The sequence below is a fragment of the Mauremys reevesii genome, linkage group 6, assembly GCF_016161935.1.
Source record: "Mauremys reevesii isolate NIE-2019 linkage group 6, ASM1616193v1, whole genome shotgun sequence".
In the NCBI taxonomy this organism is placed as follows: Eukaryota; Metazoa; Chordata; order Testudines; family Geoemydidae; genus Mauremys; species Mauremys reevesii.
In genome coordinates, this window is record NC_052628.1 from 26066618 (window position 1) to 26082728 (window position 16111).

Here is a 16111-nt window from a genome sequence, read left to right on the forward strand (position 1 = left end):
AAATATACTCCGTGCCATGTTTATTATTCAAGCCATGCTCTGAATACAGAATTATTCATTTCCTTGTAGGCTTTTCTCTGCTGATTATCACAATAGTATCTGAGTGATTCATAAACATTAACTGATTTATTTTCATAGTATCCCTGTGAGGTGAGGGGGAACTGAGGCACAGAAAGATTAAAATCAAGTGTCCACTAATTTTGGTAGCCTAGGATCTTATTTTCAAGCTACTTAGCGTTATATAGGATTTTATAGATTCAAAGAAGAACTCCCATCAACTTCAGCTGCAGCTGTGACTGCTTAGCCCCAGTGCTGCAAGTAGAGCCCTCAAAAAATGAGGAACATACAATTAGTGGCCATCTGAGAACACGGCCAGCTAAAGGTGCTTCCTAAGGCCAGCGCGCGCAGGTCGGGGGCAGCTAACACGTGTTAGCGAACCCGGAGCGAGCCTCGACCCCTCTCCGCACGCAGGCCACCAGCAGCGCTCTCGCTCTCCGGTCCCTGCCCGACAGACGCAGCCCGCCCATGACCCTAATTCAACCCTCCTCGGTCTGCCTCCCCAGCAGGCCCCGGGCGGGAGAACGGGCCAAGGTAAAGCAAGTTCCAGCCTCCTCCATTCGGCTGAACTGATTCAACTTCCCGGAGCTGGAGGGCAGGGAATTTCCTACCGCATCACCGCGGCGGCCCGGCGTGGAATGCGCTGGCCGCCCGCCCGCCCGCTCTGGCGGGGGCTGAAGCACCCGGCCCCGGCCCGTGCAACTGCGGCCGCTGCGCAGCCCCCCGCGCCGCTAGCCGCGAGAAGGAGCCGGGAAAGTGCGGCCCCCTTCCCGCTCCAAGCCGCCGTTCCCGTAAAGCCAGCCGGGGGCGGCTGCTTCACCCCCCGGGGGCGGCGGGCGAGCCCGGAGCCGGGCCAGCCCCCGCTGACACGCACTGAAGCCGGGCCCGGCTGCTCAGACTCCCGGCTAACCAGCGCGGGACGGGAGGGCTCTGCGTGCAGCACGTGCCCCGCTCCAGGTGCCTTCCCCGGGCCAGGCTGGGCGCTTTCGCCACGAGCCCGCGGCTACCCCGTCACTCAGGCAGTTCCACCAGCCAAGGCAGTGAGTACCCCTGGCCTCCCCCTCCTGCTAGCGCCGCTCCCGCTCTCTTTACTCCGTTTCTTTTCCAGGGGAGGATGACTCCTTCCTGGGCACCCAACGTGGCTGGTGATTTGGGGGATGGCGGTGGTCAAATTTATCTCCCTCCCGCCCACACACACTATCCATGGGCAACAACAGCCCTTGTGGTTCCACTGGTGGCTTTTGAAAGGGCGCTTTTCTATCACTAGCCAGTATTTACTGCAAAGGTCTTCTCTTTGAATTTCAAACCTCTGTAGTGCTTGGTGAGGATCTAGTTAATTAACACATCCTGCACTTTTGTTCTCAGACTCCTCTTGCTGTGACCCCGAGAGGGATGAATATTTAGATTGGCCAAAGCCATTAACATAACCCAATCACTGGCCAGCATTAATCAAGGTCCAGGTTCGGTACACACAGGTCTCAGCCTGTTTAGCAGCAAAGAGTCCTGGGGCACCTTATAGACTAACAGAGGTACTGGAGCATAAGCTTTCGTGGGTGAATACCCACTTCGTCGGATGCCTGTTTAGAACAATGCAAACATAGTTAAAAATCTTTTAAACCTTTTATTAAAGATACAGATAGAAGGAACAGTTACAGCATTTGCAATGGACAATATTAAGTAAGGCTTTCATTTTAACAACATCCTTTGTTTCCCTTTAGCTGGGGAGAGATTTTAAAAAGGAAAAGATACCCTTCTTTGTCAGTCTCTTGGACAGTAATAACTGTCCTTTTGGGGAAAGGGAAGAAGTTAGTTGAGATGGACTGAAGCTGTTGTTGCTAATACTTTAGTTAAAGCCCTGTCTCGTTTCATCCCATATGGTGTTGGGGATTCAGCTGGAGCCAACAGAGGTGGCATGTTTTTTGGGTCCCTCTCTCTGGCCTGATCAGGACAACCTTTAGGATTTGGATGAAGGAAGTCTCAGGAGACAATGGGGATGGTAGCCATGGTACTGAAACTTGCTTCAGTAGCCAGTCTATTCTTATTAGCCTTTCCCCACCAAATATTTCTTTAAGGACCCAAAAAGGGAGTGATGGGTATAATAGCCTATCCTCATCATTTTACCCACCAATTAGTCCCAATTAGGGCTGTCAAGTGATTAAAAAAATTAATTGCGACTAATCACACTGTTAAAGAATAATAGAATATCATTTATTTAAATATTTTTTGATGTTTTCTACATTTTCAAATATATTGATTTCAGTTACCACACAGAATACAAAGTGTACAGTGCTCACTTTACAAATATTTGTAATAAAAAATATAAAAACAAAAGAAATAGTATTTTTCAATTCACCTAATACGAATAATGTAGTTCAATCTCTATCATGAAAATTGAATTTACAAATGTAGAATTATGTACAAAAAAAACCTGCATTCAAAAATAAAACAATGTAAAACTTTAGAGCCTACAAGTTCATTCAGTCCTACTGCTTGTTGAGCCAATCGCTCAAACAAGTTTGTTTACATTTGCAGGAGATAATGCTTCCTGCTTCTTGTTTACAATGTCACCTGAAAGTGAGAACAGGCGTTCACATGGCACTGTTGTAGCCAGCAAGATATTTACGTGCCAGATGCATCCATGCTGATGACCAGTTCTGCTTGATAACAATCCAAAGCAGTGCAGACAGACGCCTATTCATTTTCATCATCTGAGTCTGATGTCACTAGCAGAAGGTTAAATCATAAACTTTAAGGTCAGAAGGGACCATTATGATAGTCTAGTCTGACCTGCAGGCCGCAGAATCACCCACCCACTCCTGTATCAAACCCCTAACCTATGTCTGAGCTATTGAAGTCCTCAGATTGTGGTTTAAAGTCTTCAAGGTGCAGAGAATCCTCCAGCAAGTGACCAGTGCCCCACACTGCAGAGGAAGGTGAAAAACTCCCAGGGCCTATGCCAATCTGCCCTGGAGGAAAATTCCTTCCCGATCCCAAATATGGCGATCAGCTAAACCCTGAGCATGTGGGCAAGACTCACCGGCCAGACATCCAGGAAAGAATTCTCTGTAGTAACTCAGATCCCACCCCATCTAACATCCCATCACAAGCCATTGGGCATATTTACCACTAATAGTCAAAGATCAATTAATTGCCAAACTTAAGCTATCCCATCATACCATCCCCGCCATAAACTTATCAAGCTTAGTCTTGAAGCCAGATATATTTTTGCCCCCACTGCTCCCCTTGGAAGGCTGTTCCAGAACTTCACTGCTCTGATGATTAGAAACCTTCATCTAATTTCAAGTCTAAACTTCCTGATGGCCAGTTTATATCCATTTGTTCTTGTGTCCACATTGGTACTGATCTTAAATAATTCCTCTCACTCCCTGGTATTTATTCTTCTGATATATTTATAGAGAGCAATCATATCTCCCCTCAGCCTTCTTTTGGTTAGGCTAAACAAGCCAAGCTCTTTGAGTCTCCTTTAAGACACGTTTTCCATTCCTCTGATCATCCTAGTAGCCCTTCTCTGTACCTGTTCCAGTTTGAATTCATCCTCCCATCATTCATGGGAGACCAGAACTGCACACAGTATTCCAGATGAGGTCTCACCAGTTCCTTGTATAACGGTACTAACACCTCCTTATCTCTACTGGAAATACCTTGCCTGATGCATCCCAAGACCGCATTAGCTTTTTTCATGGCCATATCACATTGGCGGCTCATAGTCATCCTGTGATCAACCAATACTCTGAGGTCCTTCTCCTTCTCTGTTACTTCCAACTGATGCATCCCCAGTTTATAACAAAAATTCTTGTTATTAATCCCTAAATCCATGATCTTGCACTTTTCACTATTAAATTTCATCCTATTACTATTACTCCAGTTTACAAGGTCATCCAGATCTTCCTGTATGATATCCTGGTCCTTCTCTGTATTGGTAATACCTCTCAGCTTTGTGTCATCTGTAAACTTTATTAGCACATTCCCACTTTTTGTGCCAAGGTCAGTAATAAAAAGATTAAATAAGATTGGTCCTAAAACCGATCTCTGGGGAACTCCACTAGTAACCTCCCTCCATCCTGACAGTTCACCTTTCAGTACGACCCGTTGTCATCTCTCCTTTAACCAGTTCCTTATCCACCTTTCAATTTTCATACTGATCCCCATCTTTTCCAATTTAGCTAATAATTCCCCATGTGGAACTGTATCAAATGCCTTACTGAAATTGAGGTAAATTAGATCCACTGTATTTCTTTTGTCTAAAAAATCTGTTACCTTCTTAAAGAAGATGATCAGGTTGGTTTGGACAATTTACCTTTTGTAAAACCTTGTTGTATTTTGTCCCAATTACCATTGACCTCAATGTCCGTAACTACTTTCTCCTTCAAATTTTTCTCCAAGACCTTACATACTACAGATATCAAACTAACAGGCCTGTAGTTACCCTGATCACTTTGTTCCCCTTTCTTAAAAATAGGAACTACATTAGCAATTCTCCAGTCATACGGTACAACCCCTGAGTTTACAGATTCATTAAAAATTTTTGCTAATAGGCTTTCAATTTCATGTGCCAGTTCCTTTAATATTCTTGGATTAAGATTATCTGGGCCCCCCGATTTAGTCCCATTAAGCTGTTCGAGTTTGGCATCTATCTTGGATGTGGTAATATCTACCTGCATATCCTCATTCCCATTTGTCATCCTACCATTATCCCTAAGCTCCTCATTAGCCTCATTAAAGACTGAGGCAAAGTATTTATTTAGATATTGGGCCATACCTAGATTATCCTTAACCTCCACTCCTTCCTCAGTGTTCAGCAGTCTCACTTCTTTCTTTGTTTTCTTCTTATTTATATGGCTATAGAACCTTTTACTATTGGTTTTAATTCCCTTTGCAAGGTCCAACTCTACACGGCTTTTGGCCTTTCTCACTTTATCCCTACATGTTCTGATCTCAGTAAGGTAGCTTTCCTTGCTGATCACTCCCATCTTCCACTCCTTGTAGGCTTTCTGCTTTTTCTTAATCACCTCTCTGAGATGCTTGCTCATCCAGCTTGGTCTAAAATTCCTGCCTTTGAATTTTCTCCACTTTCTTGGGATGCAGGCTTCTGATAGTTTCTGCAGCTTTGACTTGAAGTAATTCCAGGCCTCCTCTGCCTTTAGATCCACAAGTTCTTCAGTCCAATCCACTTCCCTAACTAATTTCCTTAATGTTTTTAAGTTAGCCCTTTTGAAATAAAAAACCCTAGTCAGAGATCTATTTTTGTTTATCCTTCCATTTAGTTTAAACTGAATTAGCTCATGATCGCTTGAACCAAGGTTGTCCCCTACAACCATTTCTTCTATGAGGTCCTCACTACTCACCAAAACCAAATCTAAAGTGGCATCCCCTCTTGTTGGTTCAGCAACTACTTGGTGAAGGAATCCATCAGTTATCGCATCCAGGAAAATCTGAGCCTTATTATTATTACTAGCACTTGTCCTCCAGTATCTGGGAAGTTAGTCTCCCATGATCACACAGTTCCCATTAGTATTTACTTAATTAAAAACAGTGAAGAGGTCTTTATCCATATCCAAATCAGATCCTGGGGTGTGCTATAGACCACCAAGGACTATCCCAGGGGAGACTCTAGTAGTTTTCTTGCCCAATGTGATAGACTCTGTGTTATCCATTCCATCCCTTCTTATTTCTTTACAGTTCATCTCGTCATTGATATACAATGCTACTCCACCACCTTTGCCTTTATTTCTGTCTTTCCTAAACCGCACATACCCTTCAATACCTATACTCCAGTCATGACTGCTGTTCTACCATGTTTCTTTTATCCCTATAATATCTGGTTTCACTTCCTGCACCAGTAACTCTAGTTCCTCCATTTTGTCACCTAGGCTCCTCGCATTGGTGTACAAACGTCTTATTTCTTGCTGTTTGGCTTTGCTCACATTCTTTACCCGATTAGGCCCAGACATTCTACTGCCAGTATCACCTATTAGACTGGTATCTACACTATTCTCCCTCCTTATGTCCATTCTCCCACCCACGGCTGTATGCTTTCTTACCTCTCAATGTTAAAATCCAGCATGGAGATTACCTGCACATCTCCCAACCATCTCCCCTCAATTCCTAGTTTAAAGCTCTCTTAATCATTTGTGCCAGCCTCCATCCTAGAAGTCTATTTTCTTCCCTACTCAGGTGAAGTCCATCCCGGGAGAACAGTCCTCTGTCCATGAATGCCTCCCAGTGGCCATACATCCCAAAGCCCTCCTTACAGCACCACTGCCTGAGCCATCTGTTGATTGTCATAATCTTGTCACACCTTCATTGCCTTTCTTTGGGAACAGGCAGAATCCCACTGAAGATTTCCTGAGCCTCGATTTCCTTAAGCATCTTCCCCAGCCTGGCATAGTCTCCCTTGATACGTTCCAGCGAGAATCTAGCTGTATCATTTGTTCCCATGTGAAGGACAATCAGTGGATTCTTTCCCGCTCCCGTTAGGATCCTCTTCAGCCTCAGGTCCACATCCTGTATCTTAGCACCCTTGGTTAATTTTCTTTTTTGGTGGTCCAGTTCTGTAGTTTCTGCATTGGAGTGTTGCTCTTTTAAGACTTCTGAAAGCATGCTCCACACCTCATCCCTCTGATTTTGGAAGGCACTTCAGATTCTTAAACCTTGGGTCAAGTGCTGTAGCTATCTTTACAAATCTCACATTGGTACTTTCTTTTGTCAAATCTGCAGTAAACGTGTTCTTAAAACAAACAAAATGTGCTGGGTCATCATCCGAGATTACAATTCTCCCCTAGGAGTTCAGTCACAAATTTAATGCATTTTTAACGAGCATCATCAGCATGGAAGCATGTCCTCTGGAATGGTGGCCAAAGCATGAAGGGGCATATGGATGTTTAGCATATCTGTCAAGTAAATACCTTGCAATGCTGGCTACAAAAGTGCCATGCAAATGCCTGTTCTCATCTCCAGGGGACATTGCAAATAAGAAGCGGGCAACATTATCTCCCATGTAAACAAATATGTTTGTCTTAGTGACTGGCTGAACAAGAAGTAGGACTGAGTGGATTTGTAAGCACTAAAGTTTTACATTATTTTATTTTTGAGTGCAGTTATTTTTTGTACATAATTCTACATTTTGTAAGTTTAATTTCATGATAAAGAGATTGCACTTCAGTACTTGTATGAGGTGAATTGAAAAATACTATTTCTTTGTTTATCATTTTTACAGTGCAAATATTTGTAATAAAAAATAAAGTGAGCACTGTACACTTTGTATTCTGTGTTGTAATAGAAATCAATATATTTGAAAATGTAGAAAAACATCCAAAAATATTTAATAAATTTCAATTGGTATTCTGTTGTTTAACAGTGAGATTAAAAGTGCGGTTAATTACGATTAATTTTTTTGAGTTAATCGCATGAGTTAACTGCGATTAATCGACAGCCCTAGGCCTAATATCTGACACACCAACTTTGATTCATTTATCTTCCATGTTTACCAAGCATAGTCCTTAGTCATATCAGCATGGCCTTTACTGTTTGGAGTAATGTAGTCCCACTGTCTGGTTCTCTTGCACCTGTTTATACTGATACATTACTGAAAGCAAAATTAACCTACTTTCCAGCAATGTTTTTTATTATATATTATATGAAAGTTCACAAGGTAGTACAATACTTTTTACAAATGAGGTTACAACTAGGGTAAATTTGTAGCCTCAAATATTCCAACTGTGACCACAAAGTGGCTGGTGTGTATGACTCTAGACACATTTGCCATAGAACTTAGAAAGAATGTGGGAAGGGGGAGTTAAAAGCTGGATCCTGACACTTGTTGGTCTCAGTTCCACAATTTCTACCGCATAAATAGAGAACAAATATCAATGCTCATCTTCAGACACCCTGACCCTCATGCATCCTGGCCCAGCAATATAGTCAAATACCATATCTAGTATCTGCTGGAGCAACAAATTTTTGGCCCCAATACTTCAAGTTTCATTGTTTAAATACATTGTTCCAACAACAACAGCAAAAATCTGAACACATCCCAACAACAATGCTGCAAATCTGCCCTGCTAGATCCTGCCAGATTTTGGCTCCAGTTTCCAAGATGCCACTACTTAAGAGAACATGTTTACCTGCTCCTAGAGCATCTCTGAAATACAGACCTGGATGCATCTGATCACAATAGCCCTGCAAAAACTTAGCTTTCTCATCTGGATCCTGTTTCATCATACCAAATTTTGGTCACAAATGCAACTGTACAGTTGAAACAGAGGAAAGAAGTATTGCTTCTGCTGTCTCTCTCTCCCCCTCCCCCACACTTACTTCAGCAAGCCTCAGCATATCTGGCTGGAAGCAAGCAGCAAAAACTTCAATAGATCAACTGTATCCTGCTAATTTTTGATTGCATGTCTCCCCCCCAACCCACATTCCCCCCCCCTTTACCATCCTAATTTAGGGGATATGCAACTTCCCCTAGTCCAGAGTAAACCAAATCCTGACATCAGTACATGTAGCTCATGCCTGAAGTAGATCATTTACTAGCTCTCTTATTGCTGCAGAATCCCTTATGTTGGGCTACTGATTCCATCAGTATCAGTCACAAACCTGGACCCTGGCACTTTACAGACCGTGATATAGCTTGTCTTCCTCCACCTTGAGGGGTATGGGGAGTGCAAGGACTTCACATATTTTAAGAGACACATGAGCATGTAATGCTCTTTTTTGTTTGGAATAAAAGCCTTCACAGGAGATTATTATTAATTATATACTGTCTTTCCTGTTTTGGTAATAATGCATGGGGTTAGGTTTCTAAAGAGCTTTGTATTTATCAGAGAAACAAGAACTAAGTAATGACTTAAGTGCAACTTTATGTGCCTAGCAGATCTGAATGGTATCAGTTCATTTCTTACATAGCATTTTTTAAAAGCCTGTTATTTACCCATTAACCACAACAGCTCAGTAGATGCTTTCTCTCTCTCTCTCTCATGAAGATATATATTCAGAAAAAGACTGCATATGTAAAAAAGATTGGCTACTTTGTAGAACTCAGTACCTCAACTGTGTATTTTTTCAAAATACTAAGATTTAGCGGGTCATAATATGCACTAATCAATGCCATATTTAATTTCCTAAGGGGTCTATTCAGTCCCAGGCTGCCTCAGTGGATGCTACTTCACAGAATCTCTGTGAGCCTCCAAATATGTACTAAGAACAGAGGTTGCTGCCTATTCTGAGGAGGGACATTTCCTCCTGGAAGTAGCCACCTCAGTCAGATTTCAGCTGTATACGGTTGACTTCCAAGTGGAGGAGTCAGATGCAGAAAGCTAGGAGTCAGGAGATGAGGGATCTAAACACAAATTTGATCTTGGGCTCACCTTAGATAAGGCTCCCAAGCCTGAGCTTCCTTGCCTGTAAAAGTGAGAGAATGGGAGCATTGGATGAGTGAGAGATGCTGTGCAAGTCCAAACAATTGTTATTTTACTACCCCCAGGGTCCTGTTGAGTGGTAAATTCTTTCCTGGCTGTCTAGCAGTCAGTGAAGAACTTAGGAAAGCCATAGAACTGAAGCACATTTCTCCAGCTGACAGCTCCATAATGATCCTTTGGGCTCAAAGATCTCCCTCATCACTACTGGAAATTGGGTGGAGGAATAAGCCCTCATCATAGATACGGGGAGACCAGCAAGAAGCTGGGAAACGTTGCCCCCTCCATCCTACCTCCCTTTCCCTACCCCCAACATCTAGGTGAGATTCCGCCTACAGATGGAATGAGGAAGCTGCCTTTGTCAGTCAGGGCAGGAGAGGCCTCCACTCATCCTTAACTATAGGTATGATACATCACCTTTTGTTTAATTTAAGACAAACAAAAGACAACACTACCATAACAGAGGCATTCTTGTCTCCACACACTCACCCTACCGGGGAGCTGACTACAGGCATAGGAGTCATAACTTCCAGTCCTGGGAGGTAATAAAGATGGTTTAAATGAGCCAAGCCACAAGCAAATTGCAAACATCTATGGCATGGTTAGACTAGCATTTACAGTCATGTTAGTTAACTAATGTTCATTGGCAATCAGTCAATTCAAGTTAGAAGGCCAGACTCTCTAATCTAGACATATCCTTAGTAGCACAAGTGTGAATTAGGGATATAAAATGTTAACTGGTTAACTGATAAGCATCTGTCTTACCCGTAATGTATGCAGTTAATGGTTAAATGTCTAATGTGCACATTAAAAATGCCGCAGCAATACTATTTCATAGTGTGTGTGGAACTAGGTTCCGCATTGTTAGGAGTCGGGACTATTGCTATGGAACTGACGTCATAGGCACGGGAACTGGGAGTGCAGGGGGTGCCTGCAGAACCCCCACGTTTTACATGGGGTCCCGGCTGCCGGACCCAGGCCCCCACTATTAAAAATGTTCCAGTGCCACTGGTTCACAATGAATCTATCATACATATATATTATCTTTATCAAGTGCCTTTATTAACAAAAACAGCCAATCTTCTGTGTAAAACCCACTTTTTTTGTTTAACTTTTTACATATTATCCCTAAGCTGTCCAAAAATACAAAAAAGTCCAATTAGAATTTCAACTCTACTGCTGATTTTTGTTAAAAAATAACATGTTTACATGCTCTGGTGTCAGTCTTGTGTGCAGCCGATTAGTAAGGCTAGCATTGGAAAATGCATATTCTGCAGGCACAGACATTTCTGGAATGCACAGGTACTCTTTGCCAGTTTTCCAATCCTTGGAAAGTTCTTTGCAAAGACCTTCCACCACTTCAGTGGACTTCATTCCAATGAAGGACAAGGCTCCCTGAAGTAATTTTCCAGTTCATTTTCTACTGCATTCTCCTTTTTGGCATAATCTTCACCTAAAAGCATCACTATAACACTCTTCTCAGTTTCATGCATTTTTTTTTTGGCACTGGCTCTATTGGCTGATCCGGTTCAGCAGTAGCACTCAGAGGTTCTTCTATTTCTAACATTAATGCAAATTGCAGAAGCTTTGAGTTACCAGCGATCTGGACAACAGGTGAAAGAAACCACATGTGTTTATGGTGTGGATCTAACAAGGAGGCAATAAGTGTAGGTTTGGCAGTTATGGCAGGATTGTTGGGTTTCTGAAATCAGAAACTTCCATTTTCGACAGGAGCTTTGCTTCTGAAGTGAGTTTGGAGAAGACTTGCAAATTGGATAAATATTTGAATTGACACTGACTGTTCAGCAGACATGGCAGTTGTAGCACATTTTAAAGTGGAACGTAGTGGTAAGATGTCCTCTGTTAATGGCCAGCGCTCCTCTTGCAGCTGAATCGTTTGGGCATCAGATTGTTTTGTTGCAGAGCTATCTGAAAGCGCAGCTGTTACAGCTCACCTTTGCTCACAGGATCTTTCGAACATGTCATATACCGAATTCCAGCGAGTTTTACACGGCTGGATCAGACAGTGTCGCTTAACCTGAAGCTGTGTTTGTTTTCTTTCGAGTGCTTTTCCAGCCACAGTGCTGTGGTGGAAGTGTGCAACTAGTCAACTTGCAGCTGCAACAGCATGATCCACACTATTTGAAGAAAACCCATCATTTATGGCTAGCTGCAAAGTATGGGCAAAACAAAATGACAGATTCCCACGTAACATACCTTGGTGTGCTGGCAAGCACAATGTTGCTTGTATTGTATATGCACACCAAGACATGGCCTGCCAGACCCCATCTTTCCACTGTAGCGTTTAATTTTTCAGCAGAGTTTTCTGTTGTATGTTGTTCTGCCATACTTTCAGTTTCTAGAACTGCAGATCAAAGCTCCCAATTTTCAGTATAATGGCAAGTGATAGTCATGTAGCTTTCTGTAGTTAATGCTGTCCAGCAGTCAGTGGTGAATGGTGTTTTTCAATTTTTCCCAGACAGACTTCACACAGTCTTCATAGCTCTTCTTGTCTCGAGGTTATAGTCTGTCTCACAGGCACACAGTATTCAGGTTCTACAAAACTCATCAATGCACAAAAACCTGTACCCTCAATGACACTTACAGACAGCATATCTGTAGTGATCATGGTGCACAACTCTGTTAGTTTTTTGTCACATTGTGTGTTGCATTTTCTTGAACTGCCAGAAACAAATGCTGTCAACATTGTTTGATTTTTGCCTTTTTTTCTCCACATGAAACAGAGGGATGTTTCAGCTTCAAATGGTTCAGCACTGCTCCGGTGCTGTTTGCATACCTCAGCTCTGAATTACAGAGTTTACATTTAATGGTGTCTTCTGTTACTTTTGTGAAATGATTCCAGGCATTACTCCTTTTCGATCACTCCATCTTCTCTATGGAACAGTATTACCAAAAATCGCAATAACCTACATAGAATCATAGAACTGGAAGGGACCTTGAGAGGTCATCTAGTCCATTCCCCTGCACTCGTGGCAGGACTAATTATCTAGACCATTCCTGACAGGTGTTTGTCTAACCTGGTCTTAAAAATCTCCAATGATGGAGATTCCACAACCCCTCCGTAGGCAATTTATTCCTGTGCTTAACCACCCTGACAGTTAGGAAGTTTTCCTAATGTCCAACATAAACCTCCCTTGCTACAATTTAAGCCCATTGCTTCTTGTCCTGTCCTCAGAGGTTAAGAAGAACAATCTTCCTCCTCCTTGTAATAACCTTTTACATACTTGAAAACTGTTATCATGTCCCCTCTCAGTCTTCTCTTTTCCAAACTAAACAAACCCAGTTTTTGTTGCTCTTCTCTGGACTCTCTCCAATTTGTCCACATCTTTCCTGAAATGTGGTATCCAGAACTGGGAAATACGTATGAGCAATTCTGATTAGATCCTGTAGAGGATGATGAACCAGAAACACTACCCTGTACATTATAATATTCTTCTTGTAATTGAAGCAGCTAGGAACAGAAACATGTTTCTTTACCAAAATCTATTTCTTTCTATCACATGCTAATTCTGGATTAAAGTACTGGGCTTGCTCTTGGCTTTAGTTTTTGTTAAATATACCCAAGAGCACTGAAGAATGTTACTTAAAGAATGACATGGACCATGGAGCTGTAAGAAGAATAATGTAGGCAGGGCTAATCTGAGGTCTGCAAACCTAAGATCCTTGGGGTGGGGGCTGTCTTTTTGTTATGTACTTGTACAACATCCATCACAGCAGGGCTGTAAAGAGGTTGCTACTCACCACACATGCACCTCTTTCTGGCTGGGAATTAGCTCTTGCTCCACCTGGCGCCAGCTTCCATCAGTTGCTCACGCCGTGGCCGCTCTGTACTGCAGGGTGCTCCCTCTTCATGACTCAGCCCGCCAGCTAGGTCACTACGTAGTTCCCCACCTTCCAGGTCCTATAGGGCAAACTGTCCGGTTGATTTTTCAAGTCTCCAGGTCTTGTGCCATTTTTCCAGCTGCTGGTAAGGGAACCCAGGCCTGCCTAGTACTCTGTTCCAGCCCAGAGAACCTATAACTAGCGATCCAGGTCTGCCTAGTCTAAGACCCTGTTGCTGTTTACCTGGGCTCCTTCCTACCCCACCTCTCTATCTCTTTGCCTATCTCTGGTTTACCTCTGGAAATTCCTCTGCTCCCCCTGGCTACTTCTCCCTTCCTAACCTCTTACTAGACTGCCCAGTCCAGTACAGGACCCCAGGGCTTACTTTCCCTCGGGGTCTCCTCTTTGTCCCCAGCCAATTACCTTTTCCTCTAAGGAGTGACTGCAGATCTCCTCCCTGTAGCCCCTTCCTGTTTTATAATCCTAACCCAGCTCCTCCCTCAGGTGGGCTTCATCTCCCATTAGGTTTTATCCAGCTCTGGTTCCACTCCAGGTGCAGAATATAGAATACAGATTCACAAGTGGAGCCCTATGAGTTGCATGCCCTTGACTGTTTTCCTCTTTGTTTCTTGGCCTTCCAGCAGCACTGGCATTGGCAGTATCGCCAACCCTAAATATTCAAAAATCATGAGTCACACTCACCAAAAATCATGAGATTGGCTTTAAAATCACGAGATTATGTAAAAATAATAGATGTGGTGTTCTTATTTGCCTTCTGCTTTTTGAGCCTTTAGGGTGCACTGGAGTCACATTTTGAAGCTTTCTCCACAGCCACGAGGGCTAGAAACTCACCTTTTCTTTAAGAATGGAGGCTGAAATCATCACATAGCCACTTGACTCCAGGAGCTAGGGCTTTAAGGAAAACAATAAGTATCATGTATCAGAGGGGTAGCCGTGTTAGTCTGCATCTGTAAAAGCAACAAAGAGTCCTGTGGCACCTTATAGACTAACAGACGTATTGGAGCATGAGCTTTCGTGGGTGAATACCCACTTCGTCGGATTCACGTAGTGGAAATTTCCAGGGGCAGGTATATATATGCAAGAAAGAATCAGGCTAGAGATAACGAGGTTAGTTCAGGAGGATGAGGCCCTCTTCTAGCAGTTGAGGTGTGAAAACCAAGGGAGGAGAAACTGGTTTTGTAGTTGGCAAGCCATTCACAGTCTTTGTTTAATCCTGAGCTGATGGTGTCAAATTTGCCGATGAACTGAAGCTCAGCAGTTTCTCTTTGAAGTCTGGTCCTGCCTCATCCTCCCTGATTGAACTAACCTCGTTATCTCTACCTTGCTTCTTGCTTGTATATATATACCTGCCCCTGGAAATTTCCACTATTTGCATCCGAAGAAGTGGGTATTCACCCACGAAAGCTCATGCTGCAAAACGTCTGTTAGTCTATAAGGTGCCACAGGACTCTTTGCTGCTTTTACAGATCCAGACTAACACGGCTACCCCTCTGATACTAGAAAGAAATTGCAGAAGTGTTTTTTTTTTCAAATGTCATTTGCTTCATTTGGGTTCAGGGATTTGGCTGGAAGGGGGTGAGCAGGGTGTGGGAGGGAAAAGAGGAGGGAGACAGTGTGTGGGGCAGGGCCTGGGAAGAATGGGGGCGAGGCCTGGGGCAGAGCAGGGGTGGAGTATAGGCAGGGTCACAAGCAGAAGAGGTGGGCTGGGGAGCCAGCCTCCTCAAGCAGCAGCTTCACCCACTGGCCATGACAACAGGTAAGAGCGGGTTGGCTCCTGCACACCCAGTGCGCACTGCAGTCTCCTTAGGCAGGGGCCGTATTCACAGAGCTAAATGTGCCAGCACTGCACATTCTGCATGAGGGAGAGGGTATGGGGGTCTCTGCGGGGAACTGTGACTCTCCGCTGCCATGAGGCAGGCCGGGCATCTCAGTATCCTTTGCTGCCTTGTCCCTCCCCCATCCTGGGCTGCGAGCCAGGGCTGCCATCGGGCATAGGGGCACCAGTTTAATCAGGGCCGGCTGCAGCTTTTTTGCTGCCCCAAGCAGCGAAGCGAAGGGGAAAAAAAAAGATGAAGCTGATCGGTGGCACTTTGGCAGCAGCTCAGTCGCGCCGCTTCCTTCTTTGGTGGCAATTCGGCAGGGGGTTCTTCACTCTCTCTCTTCCTCTTCGGCGGCACTTTGGTGGCAGCTCAAAGAGAAAGAGAGGGACTGAGGGACCCATCACCGAATTGCCGTCGAAGACCTGGACGTGCTGCCCCTTTCCATTGGCCACTCCAAGCACTGGTGGCTCGAGCCAGCCCTGAGTTTAATAATACTACATAGAGCCCCATAAATCCTAAGGACGGCCCTGCTGGCAACATTCCTGTGATTTTCCCCACCCTTGCAACTCCTCTCACTGCACAGAGCAAAACCCACAGTGCCACAGAGCAGCATTAGCTTACGAGTTTCCTTTGGCTGCTCTTCAAACATTCTCCAGAAGGAAGACAGGAAAACAGGAAATAAAGTGCAGGGTTGAGAGAGAGAGAGAGAGAGAGAGAGAGAGATCGGAGTAAGCTAGGAAAAGGGCGAAAGGAATTAACAAAGTGAGACTGAAGGACATGAAAATTGCAGAAGAAAGTCTTACAGGGCAAAACTCAGCTGTCACCCGGTAGGTATTTGTGTTAGCATGTTATTTTTAACAGGTTTCTTTGATTTGTTTTGAAAAGGACAGGCCATAGTTTGGACACTCTGTTATCATTTGTCTTTTCCTTTTTTTC

The 16111-nt window shown here is 43.8% G+C and overlaps 1 protein-coding gene across 1 annotated transcript in view; it reads left to right on the forward strand.

Annotated features, from left to right (window-relative positions):
- The first annotated feature begins 910 nt into the window (after nucleotides 1–910).
- OSMR (oncostatin M receptor) overlaps nucleotides 911–16111 on the forward strand; it is a 75341-nt gene continuing 60140 nt past the window's right edge. Inside the window, 1 exon segment of the mRNA XM_039545825.1 lies at nucleotides 911–1097. The gene's annotated coding sequence lies outside the window, so the exon portion shown is untranslated.